Source organism: Lynx rufus, unplaced genomic scaffold (assembly GCF_022079265.1).
Source record: "Lynx rufus isolate CCGP_SWC_20201006 ecotype Redwood Valley unplaced genomic scaffold, mLynRuf1.p SCAF_5, whole genome shotgun sequence".
Lineage (NCBI taxonomy): Eukaryota > Metazoa > Chordata > Mammalia > Carnivora > Felidae > Lynx > Lynx rufus.
The window spans coordinates 115,668,017-115,679,203 of NW_025814867.1; the positions used below are offsets into that span (position 1 = coordinate 115,668,017).

An 11,187-nucleotide genomic window follows, 5' to 3' on the forward strand; every position below is an offset into this window, starting at 1 on the left:
ATGGAGAAATCCAGGATAAATAATTTCCAAAAAAACAATAGTATCTCTACTAGTCCTGAAATAAAACCTGTTACCTAAAACAATCGTTTAGTTAAAGTGCTGGGAGCAGGGAGAGACTAATTAGCAATATTCATTAAAAATCATACTGTGCTCAACTTATTTTAGTAGGCATTACATGATAAACTATCTTTTTGCTATTCACTCATTCATTCATTCATTCTGATGTCTGATCTTATTCATTTGTTCCTCTTACAACACTCTCTTCTCTCACCGGACTCAGACTTTGCAGTAGAAGCTCTCGGCGAAGACAGCCTCTGTCTCTTGGCAATCTGTTCCTGGTGTTTTTCTTTGGCCTCCTTCATTCTCCTGGCCAAAAGCTTAGCATATTCTGAGCCTCTTCCTTGTTTTTCTTCCGGTGCCGCTTCTTCAAAGCAATGTGCCAACGTTTGTGGTGGAGGACACATGGAGTAACAAGATGCTGAATCTTGGATGCTTTGGGTTGAGGTTTCTTACCTTCTTGGTTTAGGGGCTTTCTCACACACACTGACAGACGTTATCTTCCTTCAAGAGACTGAAAATTTGCAGATTCTGCTAGCTCTTTTGGGCCCCAGACGACAAGGCACAGTAGTATCAGTGAGTCCAGGAATATCCTTCTCCCCTTTATTCACAATGACCCAGTTGACAACAGAGATTGGCATCCACAATGCAACCCCGAATGGATTTGTGATTTCTTTCTCCAGTCCTCATTGGTCGGTAGCAGGAATGCCCCTTACGCAGCAGTAGGCGGACAAGGCCAGTGTCAAGACCCCCTGCTTCATGGGGGAGCCTCGTTTGTTATTGCCACCAGTGATTCAGACCACATAACCCTTCCATTATTCCCCTAAAGCATCAGCAGAAACTTCTGTGACCATTTGCTTCTCATAAAACATACGAAGGTAGTGTTCATCGTCTACTTCAATGAGTTTCTGGCAGCCAGGAGCTGGGAAAGAGATGTTCAGCTTCATCCTGAAGCAGCCCACTACCTCTGAGGTGCCAAGAAAAAGAGCTCTCTTTGCTCTTTATAATGGCATCAAAATGGCAGTCTCAGAAAAATCTTGCAGTAAAGAGAATAGGTTAGTATTACTTACCTCAGTGCTTTCCAATTTGAACCTCATAATATTTTCCAATAATGCAACACATTTTAAAGTCTAAGAAATTAGGATTTTGTGTTATACACTCTAGGAAACCTTTGTGAGGACTTAAACCCTCCTTTGGAAAGACCTCCACAAAGTGGTAAGTCTGTGCCATGTGTGTGATACTTCAGTCGGTGGTGGCAGACACAGGTAACCTCTCCTTTGATACTTCAACTGGAAAATGTCTGGGGCTGAACTGGAAAGCAATTCAGTTCTGCCTTTTAACTGAAGATTCAAATGAACTCTGCTTTGGCCAATTATTATGAGGCACATGCTTGTTTTATGAAACAAAAAAAGAAACAACAAATATTTCAATGTATTCTCAATTGTCAAAAAATGAAGTAGAAACTACATACAAGTAAAACTGTGGAAAAATAGACGGTCTGCCTTAATTATGTCCAATAAATATTTTAAAATTTCTCTGAGGTATTTAATTAAATGATGATTTTTTTTTATATCTGCCTTTGTATTACTGCTTTATTTATTTATTTATTTATTTATTGCTTTTTTATGGGAGCTGAGACTTATGGAACATGATTTTACATGCTTTTCATCTTAAGAATAATAGCCAGTTTTTCCTCTTGTAAAGTATGTAGAAAGGAAATAAATGGAATCAATAATTTTTTTTAAAGGAACTATCAAATCATGCACTCAGTGCAATCTTATTTTTGTTCTGATTTCTAAAGTAGTTTCACTTTGTAGATATGAATACTCACATATTAGAAGTGTAAGAAGAGACTATGTTTTTTTCTAAAACTAGTTGTTTTTGCCTGTTACTACTGACTACTACTACTTTGTCACAAGAAAATCAATTCCCAAGATGTTCCTCAATTGTTTTCTTTGCACTTAATCAAAATTTTACACATTCCTAACATTAGAGGAATAAATGGAAACAAACATCAAAATTACTGAGCTCAATAATGATATACATCACACTTCAAAAAAGCACAAATGAATTCAAGACAGAACCCTTTTAAATAGATGCCTCAGGAATCAAAATCTTAATGTCAGGCACTTATATTACAATAAAAAAATGCCAATTGTCAGGTACTTAGACCATAGAAGTCTCCTTTCATCCCATGAACACAACTAGATAACTATCAAATCATCTTACATGCCCCAGAAAGTGACCCGAAGACTGACAGAACAAGCTCCAGAACTAAAGGGAGAGAAGAGGCCACAATGAAGAAGGTAGTAAGTACAGAGATGGGGTTTTGGGGGAGAAACAAAGTGCTGTGGAGAGCAGGGAGCTGTGGTCACAGGAAAGGGTGAGAGAGGGGCACACAGGGGAGCACACAGGAGAATGCTTCCTCAAAGCCACTGGCTTGGTAAACAAAAGGGGTGGAATTTCATGAGTTCTTGCAATCAGTGGAGCTTAAAGCCTGGAGTTTTAAAGGCCCATGAGCTTGGCTGAGAGGACACTGTGCTGCTCCTGGAGAAAAGACAGGTAAACAACCCAGGGGCAGACAGCATAGAAACAGCAGTCTGAAAAATGCCTGGGGCTCCCTGGGTCTTCTCAGAGTGTATCCCTAAGAGGCAGCATTCACAGAGATGCCTCTCTGGGAACAAAAGAGCTGACCAGTACTATTTCCCTCACAAGTTCCTCAACGTAAACACAGCGCCACCTGTGGGAAGCAACACAGCACTGCCATAGGCTGCCTAACTTACATCAACCCCACTCCCTTAGCTCCCATGGATCTGCCATAATCAATCAAGCTTGCCCCAGTCCCTTCCCAAGAAGACCAACACAAACCCTGCTCACACCACATCTCTGACCAAAGAGGTCTGCAGGGCTTCAGTTCTGGTGGAGTTGGTGTCAGGTCTCATTTAACAAGCAGAGCAGAGCATACCTAATTAAAACTCAACCATATTCAGGGCAGGGACCAAATACTGCCCACTACAGGCAAGGGTAGCCCTTGCAGATGACTGGCCTGAAGGATAGAGCAGTGAAAACACAACATAGAACACATGCACCACACACCAGATACACTCCCTGCTGTGCCAGGTCCTGGGCACTACAGGAACTCTTCTTCATAAGGCCATTACATTGAGAAACAGAATAACTAGATTTTGTAACACGGAGGGGGGGGGGGGGGAAGGTAGAGACTTGCACAAAATGCCAAGACACAAAAATTTATTCCAAGTGAAAGAACAAGATAAGTCCACAGCCAGAGATCTAAGTGAAACAGATACAAATAACATGCCTGATGGAGAATTGAAAGCAATAATCATAAGGATTCTCACTGGGCTGGAGAACAGAATAGAAGACATCAGGGCGACCCTTATCACAGAGATAACAGTTGAAAAAGAATCAATCAGAAATGAAGAAAACAATAACTGAGATTGTAAACAGGATTGATGCAATGAACAACAGACTTGAAGAAGCAGAGAAATAAATTAGTGACATAGAAAACAAAATAATGGAAAATAGTGAAGCTGAACAAAAGAAAGAATTATGAAACATGAGAATAGACTTGGGGAACTCAGTGACCCCATCAAACATGATAAAATTTATACTATAGGAGTCTCAGAAGAAGAAGAAGATGAAGAAGAGAGAAAAGGGGGCAGACATTTTATCCCAAGTAATAATAGCAGAAAACTTCCCTAACCTGGGGAAGGAAAAGGAGGCACAAAGAACTCCCATCAAAATTGAAACAACAGGCCAACAAGACATATTGTAATTAAATTTGTAAAATATAGTGATAAAGAAAAAATCTTAAAAGTAGCAAGACAAAAGAAGCCCCTGACTTACAAGGGAAGACCCATGATGCAAGCTGAAGATCTTTCAACAGAAACTTGGCAAGTAGAATGGTATATTCAATGTGCTGAATGGAAAAAATCTGCAGCCAAGAAATCTATACAGCAAGACTATCATTCAGAATAGAAGGAGAGATAGTTTCCCAGACAAACAAAAACTAAAGGAGTTTGTGACCACTAAACCAGTCCTGAAAGAAATATTAAAGGAAGTGGAAAGACAGAAAGTGACAAAGACTAGAAAAGAACAGAGAAAGTCTCCAGAAACAATGGCAAAACTAGTAATGAAATAGTTATTAATACATATCTACCAATAATTACTCTAGGGGTTCCTGGGTGGGTCAGTCGGTTAGGTGTCTGATTTTGGCTCAGGTCATGATCTCATGGTCCATGGGTTCGAGCCCCTCATCAGGCTCTGTGCTGACAGCTCAGAGCCTGAAGCCTGCTTCAGATTCTGTGACTCCCTCTCTCTTTATCTGCCCTTCTCCCACTTGCACTCTGTCTCTTTCTTTCTCTCTCTCAAAAATAAATAAACATTACAAAACTTTATATAAAAATAATTACTCTGAATGTAAGTGGACTAAATGCTCCAATAAAAAAAAACATAGGATATATGGATAAATAAACAAGACTGATTTGTATGCTGCCTACAAAAGACTCATTTTAGATGTAAAGTCACCTGCAGATTGAAAGTGAGAAAATGCCAACTATTTATCATGCAAATGGATGTCAAAAGAAAGCTGGAGTAGGAATACTTACATCAAATGAACTAGACTTAAAAACACAGACTGTAAAAAGAGATGAAGAAGGGCATTATATAATCATAAAGGGACAATCAAACAAGAAGATGTAACAATTATAAACATTTATGCTTCCAAAATGAGGTACCCAAATATATAAAACAATTAATGACAAACCTAAAGTAACTCATTGAAAACAACACAATAGTAAGGGACTTTAACACCCCACTTACATCAGTGGACAGATCATCCTAACAGAAAATAAACAGGGAAACAATGGCTTTGAATGACACACTAGATTAGATGGACTTAACAGATATATTTAGAATGTTCCAGCCTAAAATAGCAGAATGCACACTCTTTTCAAGTACACATGGAACACTCTCTAGAATATATAATACATGCTAGGTGTCAAAACAGGCCTCAAAAAATTAAAAAAAAAATATTGAAATCATACTATGCACCCTTTCTGACTACAACACTATGAAACTTGAAGTCAACAACAAGAAAAAATTTGGAAAGACCACAAATATATGAAGGTTAAACAACATGGTACTAAACAATGAATTTGTCAACCAGGAGATAAAAGAAGAAATAAAAAAATACATGGGAACAAATGAAAATGAAAACAACAACAGTCCAAGATGTTTGGGATGCAGCAAAAGCAGGCTTAAGGGGAAATATATAGTAATACAGGTCAATCTCAAGAACCAAGAAAAATCTCAACTACACAACCTAATCTTACACCTAAAGGAACTAGAAAAAAGATAATAAATGAAGCCTAAAGCTAGCAGAAGGAAATAAATCATACACATTAGAGCAGAAATAAATAATATAGAAGTAAACAAAAAACCCAGAACAGATCAATGAGACCAAGAGACCAAGAACTGGTTCTTTGGAAAAATTAGTAGAATTGATAAACTTCTAGCCAGATTTATCAAAAAGAAAAGAGAAAGGACCAAAATAAATAAAATCACAAGTGAGAAAGCAGAAATAGTAACCAAAATCATAGAAATACAACCAATTATATGAAAATATTATAAAAAACTATACGCCAACAAATAGGACAACATGGAAGATATGGATAAATTCCTAGAAATGGTAGAAACTACCAAAACTGAAACAGGGAGAACAGGCAGATAACCAGCAAAGAAATTAAATCAGTATTCAAAACACTCCTAACAGGGGCACCTGGGTGGCTTAGTCAGTTAAGTGTCTGACTTCAGCTCCAGTCATGATCTTGGAGTTCGTGAATTTGAGCCCCATATCAGGCTCTCTGTGTCAGTGCAGAGCCTGCTTTGGATCCTTCCCCCTCTCTCTCTGCTCTATGCCCCTCCCCTGCTTGGGCTCTCTCTCTCTCTCTCTCACCAATGGGTTAACAAAGCTTAGGGGGGAAAGCTGCCACAGGGCAATAGTGCTCAGTGTTAAAGCATAGAGCAGAAAGCCACTTCAAAAGGACGAAAGCTTGGGAGAACAAGCAGAGGCGGAAAGGTGCCACAGCAGGGTGAAAATGCCCAGAATTCATCATTAAGTAAAACAAAGCAGAAAGCAGAAAGCCACTACAGGGCAAAAATGCCCAGAGCTAATTAGCAAGAAAAATGCCTTGTTAACCCTGAGGTAACATGCTCTATCTGTCTTAGCCCCTAGAAAAGCTAAGATAAACAGACACAGTGCCTGGTACCTGAAGTAAATGGCTGTCTGCTTGGCACCAGGACTTTGATTTGTATTGACTCTAACCCCTACCAAAGCATACCTTTGAAGCCCCCTTTCTCTCACACGCATGAGTTAATGATCATTGTTTTATTGTCTCTTTCTGCATGTCCATGATGTATGAAAGCCTTCAGATCCTAATAAATACTGAGCAAAGACCCTTACTCAGGGCTCTTGTCTCCTCCTGGACATTTGCCTCTCTCATATTCAATTCTGTGCCTGCTCTCTTGCTGGACAAGAGAGAACTCCAGACTCAAAGTCTGTGAACAGAAAAATAAAGCTGGAAGCATCACAATTACAGACTTCAAGTTGTATTACATAACTGTACTGATAAAAAAACAGTAGGGCACTGTCACAAAAATAGAGACATAGATCAGAATAGATAGAGCAGAGCAGAAAACCCAGAAATGAACCCACAGTTACATGGTCAACTAATCTTTGACAAAGCAGAAAAGAAGATACAATGGGAAAAATACAGTATCTTCAACAAAAGGTGTTGGGAAAGCTGGACAGCAACATGCAGAAGAATGAAACCAGGACACTTTTTTACTCCATACACAAAAATAAGTTCAAAATAGATTAAAGACCTAAATGTGAGACTTGAATCAATAAAAGCCTTAGAGGAGAACACAGGCAGTAACCTCTTTGACATCAGCCATAGCAACTTCTTTCTAGATATATCTCCTGAGGTAAGGGAAACAAAATAAAAAACTAACTACTGGGACTTCATCAAAATTAAAAGCTTCTGCACAGCAAAGGTAATGATCAACAAAACTAAAAGGCAACCTACAGAATGAGAGAAGACATTTGCAAATGTTTCCTTTGCTGTGCAACAATGGAATATTACTCAGCCATAAAAAAGAATGAAATCTTGCCATTTTCAACGACATAGATGGAGCTAGAAAGTATTATGCAAAATGAAATAAGTCAGTCAGAAAAAGACACATACCATATGATTTCACTTATGTGTGGGATTTAAGAAACAAAATAAATGAGCAAGAGGGGAAAAAAGAGAAAGGAAGGCAAACCAAGAAATTGATTCTTAACTATAGAGAACAAACTGATCGTTACCAGAAGGGAGGTTCATAGGGGAATGGGTAAAATAGGTGATGGGGATTAAGGTGTATACTTGCTGTGATGACCACGGGGTATTGTATAGAAGAAGGTAATATGGAATTTAAGTAAAAACTTAATATATATATATATATATATATATATATATATATATATACACACACACACACACACATATATATATATATATATATATATATATATATATATATGCATGTTCACGTTCAAATAGTTTCACATAGGAGCCAGATCACATAATTCTGTTGCATTAAAAAGGAAAAACTAATTTGAAAATCTAATTTGAAAAATGTTATCACATTCCTATTAAAGGCGATATATTCATGTCTGTGATGAGATAAAAATTTCCCACCATTAAAACCCAAGGTAAAAATATTGTTTAAACTGGTATATCTAGGATACTTAACATTATTTTTTTTCCTTCCAGGTTCCCATGGAAACTTAAAGGGAAAGTGATAAAAAGGAACAAGATAAGAGTAAAAATAGAAAATAAACTTTTATATTATATGGTACATGCTTTAGGCAAATGTGGCTGCAGTATTTAAATATGCTATGATGACGCCATTTTAAGTGACACCTTAAAACTGAGGAAAATCAGAACCACCAGGTGGATGTTATTTAACAAGTAACACTTTATGTTTTCTAGTCTAAATAATTTTAATAATGTGAAGGTAGGTGGTTAAATAAAAATGGAGCAATGGAATGAGTTTCTTGTCACTGAAAAAGGCATTTTTTGAGTAACAATATTTACTTAAATGTAGTGAAATAATTTCAACTTGTTAATAACAAAGAACTGTTTATATGCATCTCTAAGATTTGGATTACACTATATTATACATAATTAGAAAACAAGTAAATTAGTATCAAACAAATGGGTTTTGAAATTTTTCAAAGTTCCTTTATTCTTACTAGACTTTCATTATCTAACACTTAAATCTTTTTTTTTTCAGGTTTATTTTAAGAGAGAGACAGAGACAGAGACAGAGAAAGTGATCAGGAGAGGGGCAGAGAGAAGAAAAGAGAGAATCCCAAGCACAGAGCCCGACATGGGGCTCAATCCCACAGACCATGAGATCATGACCTGAGCCAAAATCAAGAGCTGGATGCTTAACCAACAGAGCCATCCAGGTGCCCCTAACAGTTAAATCTTATCACGTATTACCTTCTAGTTCCAATTTTTCTATGCTAGAGTAGAATAGCATCCGTTCCTGTCTGTACCTATTTTTCTTTACTTAAACTTGTCCTCAGGAAGATCATAAGCCTCATGCTGAGCCCCCAACATGAAAATGACTATTTAAATGCAATAATGCGAGAGGAGAAAGGCAGCTCTGTTGGCCATCAAAACCCTTAAATTTACAGTTGACCTAGAGATTCTGTGTATACTAATTTTTGGTGAATTCAAAAAAATGTTTGTGGCATGCCAACCACATGACAGTCACTGGTTATTTACCAAAGATAGTTTTGAAAGAAATGCGTGTGCCTCCTGACTCCCAAAAGGAACTTATAATATAGTGGCAAAGGTGGACAATGAAAAAAAAAGTAATTGCACAAATATTTAATGAGTAGGCTATATGAAAGAAATGTTCAAGTTACAGTGGAAGCTTTTATCAGGGCAATTTAACTTACCCTGACAGTAAGAAAGACTTGTTTAAAGAAGTAATATTTGAGCTCTTTCCTGAAGGGTAAAAGGAAGTTAGCTAGGAAAAGAGGGGGAGTGAAATTTTCTTGCCTGTCTGCTTTGGGAAGCATGGCATTCTTTTAATGGAGACCAGTCCTACTCTCAATTGAAGATAAGGTCTACACTTCAAATATTCTTGAGAGAGATAACAACAGTGACTTGAAATGCAATTAAAGAATAGATATGTGATTGATATTTGATCTTTTACGAAGAGAAAAAATAGATTTTGATGGCCAAGTTTGCAGTGAAAGACAGAACCTTAGGACAACATTTGAAATAAATATGGGATTCCTGGGTGGCTCAGTCAGTTGAGCGTCTAATTCTTGATTTCAGCTCAGGTTATGATCCCAGTGTCCTGAGATTGAGCCCCACATCAGGCTTTACATTGAGCGTGGAGCCTGCTTAAGATTCTCTCTCTCTCCCTCTGCCCCTCTTACCTGCTTGCACTCTCTCATTCTCTAAAATAAATGAAAGAAAGAAAGAAAGAAAGAAAGAAAGAAAGAAAGAAAGAAAGAAAGAAAGAAGTTAAAAGGAACATAATAAAAGGGAAAGATGTAGAAATTCATTGAGTTTTCTTCAATAAACACTAACCTAGGCATTGTGTTGAGGATATTAACACATCATATGTGAGTTTTTAGCTCTCAAGTATCTTACAATCTATTAGGGAGGTTGTTCAATAAATAGAGCCCATTCATGTAATATGGTAAGTGCTAACGAAGAGGACTGAACAGGATAACGAGAGAACCAAGAAGGAGGCATGCAGAGCTGTGCCCCTGCTCTACTGCTCTAAAGTAGGTTCCTAGACCAGAGATCTTCTGAGCACCACTCTGTTAGTCCCCAAACTTTATGAGGACAGAAACTCCTTTGCTCAGGACCTCAGGCTATGTATCCCTTCATCTGGGTATTGACTTGTCTCCTTTAAAATCCTTTGTAAAGAGGGGCGCCTGGGTGGCGCAGTCGGTTAAGCGTCCGACTTCAGCCAGGTCACGATCTCGCGGTCCGTGAGTTTGAGCCCCGCGTCAGCCTCTGGGCTGATGGCTCGGAGCCTGGAGCCTGTTTCCGATTCTGTGTCTCCCTCTCTCTCTGCCCCTCCCCCGTTCATGCTCTGTCTCTCTCTATCCCAAAATAAATAAAAAACGTTGAAAAAAAATTTTTTAAAAATAAAAATAAAATCCTTTGTAAAGAAACTGATAATCTAGTGAGTACATGGTTCTCCAGAAGTCTGTGACACCCCGCCCCACAGTAAGTTAATCAAAGCAGAGGAGGGAGTTGTGGGAACCGCCAAACTATAGTCAGTAGGTCAGAAGCACAGATTAACAACTTGGGCTTGCAATTGGCATCTGGAGTAGAAGACAGTAAAAAAACTGAGTCCCTGAGCTGTGAAATCTAATGCTTTCTCTGGGTAGATATTGCCCGAATTAAGTTGAATGATAGGACAGCCAGATGATGTCAGGGCATTGCTTAGTAGTACAAGGAGCTGCACCACTCTCCACCCCCACATTGAAAGTGGTGAAAGAACAATTAAGCACAACCAATCTATGCTACCTGGACTTAAAGAAGTAATTCTATATGGGGGATAGAGATGAACAAATATTAACTACAGGGGAGAGTGGGATATTTATAATAGTGTTATTGTAGTACTTAGAAAGGCTCATGGCCTAAGGGATGGATTCATAAATGAAGTGATATTTAGGCTAGGATTTGAGACAAAATAAAAAAAAAAATAAGTTACACCAAGATTGCTGTGGGATCCGGGAAAAACGATGCTCTAAATTAAGGAAATAATATGTGCCAAGGCCAGCAGTGAAAGAGCATAAAATGTTAGAACAAAAGTCTGGTGGAAATGGAGTTGTAGAGTTCAAGAGGTAGGTATGAAGGAGAGGAGGGGATGAGAGCTAAATAGGATAAAATATCCTCAAGGCCTTGGAAGCCACATGAATAAACTGGAATCCATACTGCAGTAATGTGGAGTCACTCAAGTGTTTAAAGCTATCAGATGCTACAATCATATTTAAGTTTTACAATCATAACTCCGGCTACA

General features: G+C 38.1%; 1 pseudogene; it reads right to left on the reverse strand.

The window, feature by feature from the left end:
* Positions 1 to 236: 236 nt before the first annotated feature.
* On the reverse strand, positions 237 to 1,004 carry LOC124527261 (40S ribosomal protein S6-like; annotated as a pseudogene).
* Between the last annotated feature and the right edge of the window lie 10,183 nt (positions 1,005 to 11,187).